Below are 15,255 nucleotides of genomic sequence, written 5' to 3'. Positions count from 1 at the left end.
TCCCCCACAAAAGTTTGAAAATGTTCGAAAAGTTTGTGCGCACGATAACTCTTGAAGGGGTGACCGATTTGGTCCATACTTTGTATAGCGTAAACTTTCTACCAGGGTAATATGAGGTTCCAATATGGTCTCAATAGGTCCACTCCTTCGGGTACATCCCACACAAAATTCCGGAAAAGTTCAGTTTAGGGCCATCTCTCGAATCGCTTTGATTTTTGTTTTAGCAACTTGTATTTACTGCCCTCCATACGACGGTACATGTTTCATCAGGGGCAAGTCCAAACTTCCTGGGAAAATAGCATGAAAGTTGCAAAAAACCCTTATGACACTGTGTGAGGTGGATGGAGCGGAAGATAACTCTCGAACGGATCTGCCGATTCGGTCCAAAATATGACCTTTGTAATACCTTGTCCAAACATAGTTTAAGTTTGAAGATAAGCCATATCGGTCCACTCCTTCAGGTACCTCCCCCACAAAAGTTCAAAAATGTTCGGAAAAATTGTTCGTACGGTAACTCTTGAAGGGAGTGGCCGAATTGGTCTTTACTTTACATATCCTAATATATCTACTAGATATAGATCAGGTTCAAATATGGACTATATTTGTCCACTCCATCGGGTACCTCCCACACAAAATTTCGGATAAGTTCACTTTAAGACCTAATATCGAATCACTTTGATTTTTGTTGAAGCATCTTGCATTCGCTGCCTCAATTACGATGGTAAACTTTTTGTTAGGGGCAAGTCCATACTTCTTGAGCAAACAGCCCGAAGGGTGTAAAAACCCCCTATTGCACCATATGAAGTGGATGGAAATCAACTTCCATAATGGTCAATGTGGATCCATTCCTTTAAGTATTTCCTCCGCAAAACTTTTGCTCTTTAATCCTAGTCAACATTTTTGTCGTTTCATACGCGCAAAAATTTAAAAACCCTCTAAATACATACGTTTTTTGGGTTAAAAATTGTTTTAATATACACAGGCTGAGGGTATATCTCTGTCGGCCAAGCCGACTGATACTTTTTTACTTGTTTTCATGATACTTAAGTATTAGGTAAAGATTCATACATTGTGTTTATAAATAAAAAAAGTTCATAATAATTTGGTGGCAACGAATCATGCCAAGCTAGAGGTTTTTTCTATTTTTGGCATATATTTTACCTATAATTAACAACCTTAAGAATGAATATCAAGCAGATAGTTCAGGTTTATCCTATTTATATCCGAGTGTCAACTCATATTGTCTTTTTTTATAAAAAATAAATTAAAAAAAAAATTAAAAAGAGCATCAATATATTGTCATTGACTACAAAAATAAATCGTACCAGCTAGAAACTTCATAAATATTTGTAGGGACAGAAACAGACAATTACATTTATGCACTCTTATTTAACAGAAAATGAAAAGTTTGAAATAAAATTTGCTGTTTTGGAGTTTTATATTAAATTACTAGATCAAAATAATAAGAGAATAGACTATAAAAGTGACCCAAATACCCCCTTTATGACAACTCTTCTTTTGTTATAGTTTGGATTTTGCGTACAGATTTATAGCTTTTCGGCTAACTTAAAGTTGAAAGTAATGATTAAAATTGAAGGAGGACCTTCTCTGTATTAAAATTACACTTTTAATGCATTTCGCGTTTTCAAATCCATCCAATAGTAAAAGAAAGGATGTAATAATGGCCCTTAAACTACTAAATACAATAACTCCATATAAGATAACCTCAAACGAAGTTTTGCCTATTATGAACCAGGTATTACATTTTCCCAGACTTGTAGAATGTGACCCCGATTTAATAGTAACAGATTGGAATTTGCTAAGACTCAGTGAAACTATACTTTCTTTCATCTCAAAGAACACATCTTATAATACCTTTGGAATTTTTGTTGTTGAAAATAGTGCATATTCTTGAGGTAAAAGGCTATCTGCGAAATCATCTTTTTGTAAAAGCGTTTTGCGGTGCCAACGATAGCTCGAAAACGGATGGGCCGATCATAGTATATTTTTGTAAGCGTTTTAGGAACCTATTAAAAAAGAATTAAAAAAAAATATTCTTTAAAAAAATTTAAGCTGTCAAAGTCAAAATTTCGACTTTACCGAAAAAAATGACTGTTTTGTTTAAAAAATTGGGCAAAATAATTTTTTTAAACTGTCTCACTCAAAGGCAAGCGTTTTATGTATTTAATAAGCTCACATGAATAATATAATAAGGTCATATGAAGATCGGTCAATTCGTTTTAGAGCAATCGTTGGCACCGATTTCAAAAACGCCGTTTCGAGAAACACGCACTTAAAGTTTACATGCTACATTCAAATCACAATAAATTAGCTCTGTTCCTTTACGTGCAAGAATCTTCAAATTTTACAACTTTTTACTGGAAAAGCGTTCCTTTACTTCAGACCCCATACAATTCATATGGAAGCAGATTACAACTTTTGCTACTTTTGCCGGTTTTACCACTTTCAAAAGTAAAGGGACAGACCAATTGTTGCCTTTCAATCATTATATCTCAGACAATTTTTTGCGACATACTACCTTTACGTAAAAATAGACAATATTTTTTTCTATTTTTCTAAAAGTAATAAAAGGTATCTATGAGAAATATATTTTTTGTTTTAATTTTTAATGTTGGGCCGTTTTGGGCCGTTTTTAGGAAAATTTTGGGCCGAAAAAAATTTTTCGAGCGGCAACACTGGTGTTAACATATGGTGGCTGCCTTTCTCCCTCTCTCTCTACAACACATAAACATTATCATGGGGCCCCCATAACCTATGCTCTTTGTTTGTTTGGGGCCATTTGTTTACAAAGATGAAAACAGTTGATTTGAGAGGGAGAGTAATCCACTGAGTGGGTGGACGGTTGAGTGGCTGGTTAAGTAAACCTGCAAGCAACCAACAAAGAAACACTCGCAGCCATTTGGACAGAGAAAGAAACTCCTGTGTAAACAAAAGATCAATAGGTGTTTTTGGAAAGAATATTACACTCAGGGAAATAATTCAATCAAAAGCAATGTTGGCTTGATTAAAGGCTGGAGTGGGGGTAAATGTTCAATATCATTGAAGGAGTATCGTTAATGAGCTTACTTACTTACTTAGCTGGCCCATTACAGAACATTTGTTCTATAGGCCGAACTAAGAAGAGATCTCCATTCCTCTCTATTTGTTGCTTCGCACTCTGGAATATCGCGCCTTTTCATCTCATCTTCCACTTGTTTGCGCCATCTATTTCTTGGCCTGCCAATTCTGCGTGCACCGCCAAGCGGTCCGTATTTAGACGCCTTTTTAGCGGGTTCATCATCGCTCATTCTTATGATATGGCCTAGCCAACGCAATCGTTGCATCTCGATACGTTTAACTATATTCATGTCTTTGTATAGCTTATATAGCTCGTGGTTCATACGACGTCGATATTCACCGTCAACGCAAATCGGCCCGTAGATCTTTCGAAGAATTTTCCTCTCAAACACACCAAGCACTGCTTTATCTGCTTGCGCAAGTACCCATGCTTCGCACATTAGCACGGGTAGTATCAGCGTTTTGTATAGTGTTATTTTTGTTTGACGAGATGTGGCTTTATTCCTAAACTGCTTACTCAGCCCGAAGTAACATCTATTGGCTAACACTATTCTTCTTCGAATTTCACAACTGATGTTGTTGGTTGTGTTTACGGCAGTGCCGTGGTAGACGAAGTCCTTTACTACCTCAAAATTATAGGAACCAACGTCAACAGTTGGCCCGATCTCTTTGGACGCATTGCGCGTCGACACCATCAACTTGGTCTTCTCGCCGTTTACCGCCAGACCCACTTTAGCAGATTCCCTTTCGTCTTTAGCAAAGGTGTCCGTTACTTCCTTTACCGATCGACCCATGATGTCTATTTCATCAGCATAAGCAAGTAACATGTGGCTATTGGTGTAAATTGTGCCATTTATTTTGACATTTGCATCTCGTATTACCTTTTCCAGCAAAATGTTGAATAGGTCACACGAAAGGCTGTCTCCTTGTCTGAAACCACTTTTGGTACCAAACTCTTCGGAGAGGTTCTTTCCAATTTTAACTGTGGACCTAGTATCAGTTAAAGTCATCTTACAAAGCCGGATGAGCTTTGCGGGGATACCAAATTCAGACATTGCATGGAATAACTTTGATCGGAGGGGACAGTCGAATGCTGCTTTATAATCGACAAAAAAGTGGTAGGTGTCGATCTGCATTTCTAGGGTCTTCTCCAGGATTTGCCGCAGGGTAAATATCTGGTCAATGGTGGACTTGCCAGGTCTAAAGCCACACTGGTATGGTCCAATTATTTCTTTGACCATTGGCTTTAGTCGTTCGCACAATATCCCTGACTTATGCCCCTATAGTTGGAGCATACAGTCTTATCTCCTTTCTTGTGGACGGGACACAGGATGCTTAGGTTCCAATCGTCGGGTACGCGTTCTTCCTGCCAGATGGTGCTAACTAGCTGATGCATACGCCTCCGGTTTTAAACAGCTCGGCTGGTAAGCCATCGGCTCTTGCTACTTTATTATTCTTCAGCCGGTTGATTGCTGTTTTTACCTCATCTTGGCCGGACGGTATACATTCTAGACCATCTTCTGGGATTGTACTGTACATCTCGATTTTTCACACTCCCGGCTTTCCATTTCTCTCTTTTTCTTGCGGAAAATACGTTTCTCTTCTCTGCTTTTCTCCCGATATCTCTCTCGTGCGCTACGCGTTGCTACTGTTTGTAAAGTAGCTCTATATGCCGCATTTTTCTCTTCGGTAGCAGCACGACACTCCTGGTCATACCATGAATTCCTTTGTGGAGGTCTCTGGTATCCAAGTGTGGATTTTGCGGCTGTTTGCATGGAGTGGGCAATATGTTGCCATTGTGTTGTTATGTTATCGAGACAAGGAGTGCTCGCGTTAAGCAATTGGGCTAGTTGAGTGGAATATGCTGTGGCTATCTGTTGTGTTTGCAGCCTATCGATGTCCAACTTCCGCGTTGTGTCTGTTCGTGATTTATTTACAACGTTTAGACGGGTACGTACCTTTGCTGCAACAAGGTAGTGGTCCGAATCAATGTTTGCGCCTCGGAACGATCGTACATCCAACACGCTGGATGAATGTCTTCCATCTATTACAACATGATCAATTTGATTACTTGTTCTTTAATCTGGAGACAGCCAGGTGCCTTATGAATATCGAGATGATTAAATCTGGTACTGCTAACTACCATGTTTTTTGCAGCTGCAAAGCCTATCAGCCTCATACCATTGTCAGATGTTTCACTGTGGAGACTGAAAATCCCGACTGTAGGGCCAAAGATATTCTCCTTTCCAATTTTGACATTAAAATCGCCTAGAATAATTTTAATGTCATGGGGGGCAACTGTCATAAGTTTTTTCTAAGCGCTCGTAAAATATATCTTTGGTCTGTTCGTCAGTTTCTTCATAGGGAGCATGAGCGCAAATAAAGCTGATGTTGAAGAATTTAGCTTTTATTCGAATTGCAGCAAGTCTGGGGTGAAGCTGGATAACAGATGTTTTAGTCTCCGACTAACTACAAATCCGCAACCAAACTCATGCTTTACGTCATGACAGCTATAAAACAGTGCGTCACCTTTAGGTGTTGTTGTGACGCCTTTCCCAATCCATCGTATTTCCTGTATGGCAGTAATGTCGGCCTTGTACTTTTCAAGTCCGTCTGCCAATGCGAAGACTGACCCTTCTCTGTAAATAGTGCGAACATTCCAGGTGCAGATTCGCAGATCATGGTCCTTAAAACGTTTGCGGGGTTCGTCAATTTTAGAGGGGTTCGTTTTTCTTTTCTTTCTTTTTTTCATAGTAGGCTATTTTTTCTAGGGGAGGGTTACTAACCCGACGCCCAAACTCAAGTTTTTAACGTTCTTATGGGTGAACGGCCTTTATTACGACGGTTTAATTTTTCGATATTTCCGATATAATGGCCCAAAAGTTCTAAAAACATCTGTCAGCACTAACTAAAATGACCGAGGAGCACGATAACTTAGGAATTTAGTATTCAACTTGTCCGAAACTTCGTACATCTTAAAATGTCTTGCAAGCATGCCTTATGTTCCTAGAAGGCCTATAGAGAACAACACCTTCTGGTATCTCCACAACAACAGTTTAATATTTTCGCTAAAATTCAAAGTTAGGTTTTTTTTAAATAATTTTGTAAGGTTTTCATTTAGGATATAATTTTCGATTTTTTTAAAAATTTATTAAGTTTTGCTTCCAACTAACATTTTTATCAGAGGTTCGATTTAATTCCACCAACAACTTTCTTAGAAACCGGTAACTGTTTGTCTCAAGGTGAGGGTGTTGCAAGGAGTCCACCAAACTCACACAACATCACCAATAAGAACAACAACAATAACTAACTAAAAAAACATTTGAACCTTAAGATCTTCACAAATCTCAACAAGACTTCTACAAAAAAGCTACAATAAATAACAAAGAAAAGAAAGCAAAAAACATCCTCAAATCGTACAAGACGAAGCCCAAGAAGAACCTCGCTGATGATAAGAAATCCAAAGAATATGAATATTGAATCAAAAAAGAAGACAATGGCAACAACAAGAATAACAATAAAACAGCAACAACACTCAACGACCATGAACAGAATGTGGCGAATAAAACAACAATAACAGCAACAACATGAATATTCAACTGTGCCATCAACAACAACAACACCATGGACCGACCAGGCATGGCAAGGAAATAACAAATAAAAAAAGAACTGATAAACTTTTTGACATTTCCCCAGCTCAACATCAAAAATAACAAAAATGTATATTTCTTCTTGTCATTCTTTCGTTCTTTCTTTTTGTGTTTCAGATGAAATACAGATTTCTATCATCTGAAGACATATAAATATAAAAAACTGAAGAGAGATAATCAAAACTGTTGAAGGCTATGAAGAAGCTTCAGTGACCGAGTGTTGATGTTGTTGGATGACCTCTTTTTAAATAGAAGAGAAAGGACATACAAAGCCATACATACATATAGTACATACATACATACATATGTATGTATAAATAAATATATTCCTTACACATTGAAAGAAGGGTGGCTATAGATGTCCTAGATGTTGCGTGTGGTATGCAAGGGATCATGTCATCACAAAAAATGGTTTTTGAAGGGAAACAGAATGACATTCATGCATACACATTCGTATTGATAATTGGCTCTTAAAGTGTTTTAGCAATAGACATTGCTGACTTCATTTACATATGCAGAACTCTTTCCTTACCCTATTTTATGGCTGAGCCTTTTGGAATTTGACTCCAGTTTTTCCATTGGTCATACAAAATGCAATAACTTTTTCAAGACACTCCTTTCTGTGCAGCACTCGACCACAAGTGAGTGTGCTCATGACAAATTTAGTACAAATTATGGCAGCCACAACAATCTTTCAGCAATTTTTTTTTCTGTAGGATAAAACCCGTCAGCGAGCTTTTCCTATAGAAAAAGTTACTTCAGCGAACTTTTTCTATTACCATGTAAATTCAGAGAACTTTTTCTATAGAAGAAGTTAATTCAGAAAATTTTTGCTCCAGAATAAGACAATTCAGCGATTTTTTTCTACAAAAAAGGGTAAATTCAGTAACGTTTTCTAAAGAAAAAGTGAATTCGGCAAACTTTTTCTATAGAAACCAGTAAGGAAAGTATCATAGTCGGGCGCGGCCGACTATATGATACCCAACACCACTGTGAATATGTAAAATATATATAGGAGATATGTTTCATTTTGAACTGATTTCTATATAATATGGTACAGTTATTACTAGACAAAATTCCGCCAAACAATCCAAATTTCATCGAAATCGGACGTATATAGCTTGTTTGGTGCAGCAATTACGTTAAATCGGCCGAAAATATATATGGGACCTATATCCAAATCTAAACCGATTTCGATGTAATTTGGCACATTTATTTTTAGACCGAATTCAGTCACACATTCCATATTGCATGAAAATCGGTCGTAAATAGCGTGTTTGGTGCCGCAAATACATCAAATCGGCCGAAAATATATATGAGAGCGATATCCAAATCTGAACCAATTTCGATATAATTTGGCAGATTTATTTTCAGACCAAATTCAGTCACATATTCCAAATTTCATCAAAATCGATCGTATATAGCCTGCATAAATCGACTCAGAAAGTGATTATATGTATATCCCCAAAAGGAACTATGGATCTATTTCGTTTCCTTTTGTATCTATATATATAAAAGAGCTTAGTGATGACTGAGTGAGTGAGTGAGTGAGTGAGTGACTGACTGGCATATCATCGCCCAGACGAAACCACTGAAGCTAGAAAGCTGAAACTTTGACTGTACGTTGCTGTTGGTGTGTAGACGTGAGATAAGGCTGGGTTTTTTGAAATTCGACCTAGAAGGGTACGAAAAGTACTAAAAGGTACTAAATATGGTACCCTTTGTATTAGGCAAACGGGAAGAGCTAGAATTCTGAAATTTGGAATGAGGGTAACTGATGGAGAGTTAGAAAGATGTACCAAAGGGTTTTTGGAAATTCGACCTCTAAGTGTACGAAAATGTCTAAAAGTTACAAAATTTAGTACCAGTTGTATATTTTGAACGGATTTAGCTAGAAACTTTGAATTTGGTATGTAAATGAAGGTTGGGAAGTGGTGTTTATAAAAGGAAATGGTTTAGGAAATTCATACTCATGTGTACGAAAAGTACTAAATGGTACTAAATTTAGTACAATTTGGATTTGGGTGAAAGGATAGAGCTGGAAACCTGAAATTTGGAACTAAGATTACTGACGGAGTATAGGATTGAGATATGGGGGTGGTTTTGGAAATTCGTACTTATGTGTACGGAAAGTACTAAATGGTACTAAATTTAGTACAACTTGGATTTGGGTTAACGGATAGAGTTCGAAACCTGAAATTTGGAATTAAGATTACTGTTGGAGTATAGGATTGAGATAGGTTTGGAAATTCGTACATATGTATGTGTATGAAAAGTACTAAATGGTACTAAATTTAGTACAACTTGGATTTGGGTTAACGGAAATAGCTGGAAACCTGAAATTTGGAATTAAGATTACTGACGGAGTATAGGATTGAGATATGGGGGTAGTTTTGGAAATTCGTAGTTATGTGTACGAAAAGTACTAAATGGTACTAAATTTAGTACAACTTGGATTTGGGTGAAAGGATAAAGTTCGAAACCTGAAATTTGGAATTAATATTACTGTTGGAGTGTAGAATTGAGATATGTTTGGAAATTCGTAAATTATGTGAACGAAAAGTACTAAATGGTACTATATTTAGTACAACTTGGATTTGGGTTAACGGAAATAGCTGGAAACCTGAAATTTGGAATTAAGATTACTGACGGAGTATAGGATTGAGATATTGGGGTAGTTTTGGAAATTCGAACTTATGTATACGAAAAGTACTAAATGGTACAAAATTTAGTACAACTTGGATTTGGGTGAACGGATAAAGTTCGACACCTGAAATTTGAAATAAAGATTACTGTTGGAGTGTAGAATTGAGATTGGTTTGGAAATTCGTATATTATGTGAACGAAAAGTACTATATTTAGTACAACTTGGATTTGGGTTGTAAATGAAGGTTGGGAAGTAGTGTTTATAAAAGGAAGTAATAATCTATACATATAAAAGAGTTTAGTGAGTGAGTGACTGAGTTACTGAGTGAGTGAGTGACATATCATCGCCCAGACGAAACCGCTGAAGCTAGAAAGCTGAAATTTTGACTGTGGATTGCTGTCGCTGTGTAGGAGTGAGATAAGGCTGGGTTTTTGAAATTCGACCTAGAAGGGTACGAAAAGTACTAAAAGGTACTAAATATGGTACCCTTTGTATTAGACAAAGGGGAAGAGCTAGAATTCTGAAATTTGGAATGAGGGTAACTGATGGAGAGTTAGAAAGATGTACGAAAGGGTTTTTTTTAAAATTCGACCTGTAAGTATACGAAAAGTACTAAATGTAGTACCAATTGTATATTTTGAAGGGATTTAGCTTGGAAACTTGGAATTTGGTATGGAAATCAAGGTTGGCAAGTGGTGTTTATAAAAGGAAATGGTTTTGGAAATTAGTACTCATGTGTATGAAAAGTTTAAAATGGTACTAAATTCAGTACAATTTGGATTTGAATGAACGGATATAGCTGGAAACCAGAAATTTGGAACTATGATTATTGTTAAAGTGTAAGAATGAGATATGGGTGTAGTTTTGTAAATTCGTACTTATGTCCACGAAAAGTACTAAATGGTACTAAATTTGATACAGCTTGGAGTTACGTAAACAGATAGAGCTGCAAACCTGAAATGTGGATTATTGAGGTAGCTTTGGAAATTCGTACTTATGTGTACGAAAAGTACTAAATAGTACTAAATTTGGTACAATTTAGATTACGATAAATGGATGGAGTCGGAATCCTAAAATTTGGAGTAGTGATTACTGTTGAAGTATAGGATTGTGGTAGTTTTGAAAATGTGTACTTATGTGTACAAAAAGAACTAAACTGTTCTAAATTTGGTACCATTTGGATTTGGGTGAACGGATAGAGCTGGAAACCTGAAATTTGGAATTAGGATTACTGTTGAAGTGCAGGATTGAGTTATGTAGGTAGCTTTGCAAATTCGTGCTTATGTATACGAAAAGTAATAAAGTGTACTAAATTTGGTACAAATTGGATTTGGATTAATGAATAGAGGCGGAATCCTAAAATTTGGAATAGGGATTACTGTTAGAGTATAGAATTGTGGTAGTTTTGGAAATTCGTATTTATGTATTTGAAAAGTACGAAACTGTTCTAAATTTGGTACAATTTGGATTTGGGTGAACGGATAGAGCTGCAAACCGGAAATTTGGAATTACGATTACTGTTGTAGGGTAGGATTTAGTTATGGAAATAGTTTTGGAAAATTGTACTTATGTGTACGAAAAGTTCTAAATGGTAATAAATTTTGTACAATTCGGATTAGTGTGAACAGATAGAGCTGGGAACCTAGAATTTGTAATAATAATTACTGTTTGAGTACAGGATTGAGGTAGTTTTGGAAATTCGTATTTATGTGTACGAAAAGTATCGTGAAATTTGGAATTATGATTACTTTTGCGCGGAGGATTGGGACAGATTTTGGAAATTCGTTCTTATGTGTGCAAAAATTATTTCTTTTTTATTCTGAACGTTTTAAAAAGTTCATTTGAAAACGTAGATCTATGCGACTATTGTTTTACAAGAAGATATGTTATCCCCTGTGAACAAAAGGGGCTAAATTAAAATGAGTAAAAAATTACTGTTATATAGGGGCCATGTCAAACAAAGCGTGCGCATTAAGTAAGTGACTACAGGTTTTCTACATGTTGGTATCACAAATGCCGAAATTACAGATACTTCGGTTGGAAAATGTGAATAAAATCTTCAAAATGCCCGTTCCGTTCTAATAAAACATGGACTGGAATTTAAAATAGGTATTTTTTGGAAATTCGAACTTAAGGTATATGAGCAGTACTTAAAAGAAATTAAAATAGGTATTAGTTCATCAAAAATTTCAGTGTCCACCATTTTCATATGAAATATTGTTTATTTGCATATTATTCCCTTTCCGCATACGAAGTAGCGGGCATTTTGCTAGTGTTACATACAAATGCACAAAGACATAATACCCCTTACCACAGTGTGGTGTAGGGTATAGAAAGTTTATAGAAAACCAATACGGTAGTCCTCTACTCTAAAGAAGATTTTTTTCTACAAAAAAGGTAAATTCAGTAAACGTTTTCTAAAGAAAAAGTGAATTCGGAGAACTCTTTCTATAAGTGCATATAAATCATGTGTTTTTAGAAACGCTATATCGCATGAACGGTTCCCTCTTATGACGGCCAAACTTGTAGAGAATTTTTCTGTCTACAATATTTGCTCTAGTCACTTTATGATTAGACCAGCGTCGCCCATAATATTTCCATCAATACTAAAGCATGTTCGTATGTATGGATGATAAAACAACAACCACATGATGTTCATCGTTTGTTTATGTACACGTACACTGTACGTGAGAGAGAAGCAAATGCAAAAACAATTCAGTGGGCGCTTTCACTTTACTGTCTTTGGATTAGACCCACCGTTTTCAAGAACAAATCGAAAAACCTATAAATTTCCTAAATTTTGACCTTTGACCACCAATAACTGTTGTTGGGATCGTTGACGGCAATGCTTTTTATGGCAAACCCTAGCTCTCCGCCAAAATTTAGCTTTGTGGGAATTTTTGCTATTTCAGTGTCTATTTTGACTGGGCTATACGGAAGCCTTCAGCTTTTATAGAAGACCCCAATGATGTCTTTGTATTTTATAGAAGCCCCCTGGGGCAGACTTCTAGTCCATAGAAGACGTATAAGGTGGTTTTCTTTTATATAAAAGACCCTTACGAAGGTCCTCTATTCGATGGAATATCCCTCCGCCGGCCTTTTATTCCATAGAAGGTCCGTACGCTGACCTTATATTCCATAGAAGAACCCTAAGTTTGTTTTCTATTCTATAGAAGACTTTCAAGGTGGTTTTCTAATCTATATGAGAATCTATTCTACCCTTAGAAGACCCTTAGAAGACCCCTAAATTGGTTCTCTGTTCTATAGAAGACTCTTAAGTTTGTTTTCCATTCTACACGGTGAGCTTCTATTCTATGGAAGACACCTACAGTGGTCCCTATGTGGACCCCTATGGTTAACTTCCATTCGATAGAAAACCACTACGATGGCCTTCAATTCTGTAGGAGACTCCTACGGTAGACTTATATTCCAAAGAAACACTCTACGGTGGTCTTCTATTTTATGGAAAACCCCATGGAATTTATCCTGTTAAGTACTGAAAGAGTAAGTTATAGAGAAAAAATAAGTGTAATCGGAGGAAGAAGAAAGGTATATATAAAGTATATATAAAATAGTAGAAATTGAGTTATATCGAAAGGTTATATACGATTTAGGTTTAGAGAAGAGATTGAGAGAGTTTGCCATGTTATGGTGCAGTAGTTCCTTCTCGCTGAAGCCATCTCAGACCTTTGGCGAGTAGAAGCAGAGTTGTTAGCTCGGTTTGCCCGAAGGTTGTCAGATATTGGATCGTGTGTTCTTTCATGGTTCTCATTCAGGTCACGAGCATTGGACAGTGATATAATAGGTGTTCGTTCGTCTCCGTCTCCTCCTCATCCTCGCACAACCTGCAGTAGTCAACATCATCATCTATTTCTCTTTTGACATTGCCCTTATTCTGCAGTGACCCGTGATTACTCCCACAGTTAGTTTCAGGTCGGATATCCTCATTGAAAGCAGAGATGTGGTCCTTCGCTTAGAGAGGATGCGCCAGATTGCCTTGGACACCCTACAGCCGGATTCGTTTTGCCAAATTTGACCAGACCTGTGCTGATATCTTTGTTCCAACTGCCGCATGAAATGGCACAAGTGTGGCTTGATTGAGTTGTCGATTTCAGTGTCGGTTGACTCAGATCCGCAACGCGCCATTTCACCGGCTGTTTCATTTCCCTCGCTGTTGCAATGCCCCGGGACCCAGCACAAAGTAACGATTGATTTCAGGGCCTCCAAAGCTTTTCTGCAATGCAAGACCGCCGCAGACTTGATTGAGTGGGATCTAATGGCCTCGTTAACAACAACCACATGAAAAAAGTGTAAGCGATGCCAAGTTTGTTTTTGTAATTTTCATGGTGTTGTTGTAACGTGGCACTCAACGGGTTGTATGTGCAGAGTCCTTAAGTGATTTAAGGGCGGCTTGACTATCCACATAGATAGTCACCGGTTCAGTTATATCTCCTTCCATGTCCCCTTTCCATACGATTGTCTTCAATAAGATGAAGGCCCATATAGCAGCCTTCTATTCGATAGAACACCCATACGATTGCTTTCTGTTTGAGAGAAGACCACTACAGTCACCTTCTCTTCTATATATTGTTATATAAGAACCCCTAATATGGCCTTCTTTTCTACAGAAGGTCCCTACAGTGGCCTCCTATTCGATAGAAGACTCATACAATTGCCTTTTATTTGATATAGGACCTCTACCATTGCCTCCTATTCTTTAGAAGACTCCTACGGTAGACTAAAATTCCAAAGCAACCCTCTATGCTGGTCTTTTATTCTAAAGAAGACTTCAACGATGATCTTCAATTCAGTAGAAAACCCCTACGATAGCTTCCAGTTCGATAGAAGAACCTTGCAGTGGGCTTCTGTTCAATATAAAACGCATACGATGGTCTTATATTCTATAGAAGACCCATACGGTTGACTTTTATGATATAGAAGACCTCTACGTTGGTCGTGTATTCTAATGAAAACTCTTCATTTCGATAGAAGACAACAACGATGGCCTTCTTTTCTAAAACAGACCGGTACGATGGTCTTTCTCGCGATAAAAGACCCCTATGGTGGACTTATGTATATTCTATAGAAGACACCTACGATTGCCTTCTATTCCATAGAACGCCCCTACGGTAGACTTCTATTCCAAGGAAAGTCTCTACGACGGTTTCTATTCTAAAGAAGATCCTTACCATGGTCTAAAATTCGATAGACGACCCTTCTTTTCTTTTTATTGTACAGTGGTCTTTTATTCTATAGAATACACCTACTACGGTATTCTATTTGATAGAAGACCACTACGGTGACCTTCTATAGAAGTACTCCTACGGTAGATTCATATCTCATAGAAGACCTCTACGGTGGGCTTCTATTCAGTAGAAGATTTCTACGATGGCTTTCCATTCTATAGAAGATCCCTACGATGGTCTTCTCTTCTATAGAAGACCGCAACGTTGGCTTCCTGTTATATAGAAAATCTCTCTATTCTATAGAACACTCCTACGATAGACTTCTATTTCAAAGAAACTTTCTGTGGTGGTCTTCTGTTCTAAAGAAGACCCCCTACGATGATATTCAACGCGGTAGAAAACCCCTACGGTAGACTTGTATTACATGGAAGATATCTATGGTGGTCTTTTATTGTAAAGAATACTCCTACGAAAGAACACCCTTTTAATGGTCTGCTATTCTCCTATTCTGAAGAAGATCTCTACGATAGTCTCTAATTCTTTAGAAGACTATTGTATAGAAGACGGCTACGACAGTATTCTTTTCTATAGAAGATGGATGCGGTATTCTTTAATTCCATAGAAGACTCGTACCATGACTTTCTATTCGATAAAATAACCCTACGGTGCACTATGACGCGAGTTCAAATAAACG

Source organism: Musca autumnalis, unplaced genomic scaffold (assembly GCF_047663935.1).
Source record: "Musca autumnalis isolate F117 unplaced genomic scaffold, ASM4766393v1 scaffold_3, whole genome shotgun sequence".
In the NCBI taxonomy this organism is placed as follows: Eukaryota; Metazoa; Arthropoda; class Insecta; order Diptera; family Muscidae; genus Musca; species Musca autumnalis.
This window is presented reverse-complemented; position numbering follows the sequence as displayed.